Source organism: Schistocerca gregaria, chromosome X (genome assembly GCF_023897955.1).
Source record: "Schistocerca gregaria isolate iqSchGreg1 chromosome X, iqSchGreg1.2, whole genome shotgun sequence".
NCBI lineage: Eukaryota > Metazoa > Arthropoda > Insecta > Orthoptera > Acrididae > Schistocerca > Schistocerca gregaria.
The window spans coordinates 58,458,974-58,460,929 of record NC_064931.1 but is presented as its reverse complement, the minus strand read 5'-3'; positions in this window follow the sequence as shown (position 1 = coordinate 58,460,929).

The window sequence follows — 1,956 nt, the reverse complement described above, 5'->3', positions numbered from 1 at the left end:
GTTACGCTCTGTGCAAAATTCTACCAGGCGGCTTCCTCTTTCATTTCTTAGCCCCAATCCATAATCACCTACTATGTGTCCTTCTCTCCCTTTTCCTACTGACGAATTCCAGTCACCCATGACTATTAAATTTTCGTCTCCCTTCACTACCTAAATAATTTCTTTTATCTCATCATACATTTCTTCAATTTCTTCCTCATCTGCAGAGCTAGTTGGCATATAAACTTGTACTAATGTAGTAGGCATGGGCTTTGTGTCTATCTTGGCCACAATAATGCTTTCACTATGCTGTTTGTAGTAGCTTACCCGCACTTCTATTTGTTTATTCGTTATTAAACCTACTCCTGCATTACCCCTATTTGATTTTGTATTTATAACCCTGTATTCACCTGCGCAAAAGTCTTGTTCCTCCTGCCACCGAACGTCACTAATTCCCACTATATCTAACTTTAACCTATCCATTTCCCTTTTTAAATTTTCTAACCTACCTGCCCGATTAAGGGATCTGACATTCCACGCTCCGATTCGTAGAACGCCAGTTTTCTTTCTCCTGATAACGACATCCTCTTGAGTAGTCCCCGCCCGGAGATCCGAATGGGGGACTATTTGACATCCGGAATATTTTACCCAAGAGGACGCCATCATCATTTAATCATACAGTAAAGCTGCATGCCCTCGGGAAAAATTACGGCCGTAGTTTCCCCTTGCTTTCAGCCGTTCGCAGTACCAGCACAGCAAGGCCGTTTTGGTTACTGTTGCAAGGCCAGATCAGTCAGTCATCCAGACTGTTGCCCCTGCAACTACTGAAAAGGCTGCTGCCCCTCTTCAGGAACCACACGTTTGTCTGGCCTCTCAACAGGTACCCCTCCGTTGTGGTTGTACCTATGGTACGGCTATCTGTATCGCTGAGGCACGCAAGCCACCCCACCAACGACTAGGTCCATGGTTCATGGGGGGAGGCAAAAAAACGTAAGTACAGAAAAAAAATTGTCGAGCACAAATTTGTCTTGTAACACGTAAACTTGCACAAATTTGTCTTGTAACATGTAAACCTGTTTTATACCCGTACATTAAACAATTACTGCTAAGATAACTTACAGGTTAAGCTGCACTTAGCAACGAGCGGAGTTGGATGTTTGTACCACACTTGGTGCAAGACACAGTGATCGTCAGAATTAAATATTTACATTATTAAAATGTCATGTATTATATATATTAAAAGACACGTTCACTACTGCTTGTCTAACTTACAGGTTAAGGTGTACATGGCAATGAGCAAACTACGATCACTCTACCACACTTGGTGCAAGGTAAAGTCGTGTCCCAAATTAAACATTTCCACATCTAAATTGTTTGCAATATTGTTGCATAAAACATATGTGAGGTAAAGTAATATGTCAGCTACTGGAAGAGTGTAGTTATTGTGTAACTCACATTTTCAGGCGCATTTGTCGCCTAAAACATGAATGCGGATTCTAAAATTAAGCGCAACAATGCTATTTTAACGACTATATTGTTCTATGACAACACAAAACACATGTGGCTAAAATAATATGCTAAGCAGTCAATACACTAATAGTTGATTCTTCCTCTTAGGCCCAAATGAGGCTATGTACAAAAGCGAACCTCACGAAGCACCATTTTACAGGGGAAGCGGAAAAGATGATGCAACAAGAAAAATGTAATTAACGTTACTAATTGGCTAAAATAACTTTTGATCTTCGGCATACCTGTTTTTATGTTCTAATAGCATGTTTATTCACCAGCGTCACATTTTCCGGCACTTCAGCTCAACAAAATATGCTGATAATTGTATGTTTGGCGAGATCTTTGACGTGTCTCATCACTTAAACTGCATATTTTCGTAATACGCAAGCACAACTTCAGAATATGCCAAATACGAAATATAAATACTAGCACTGTATTATTTATCGAAATACATGATGGCTGGATTAG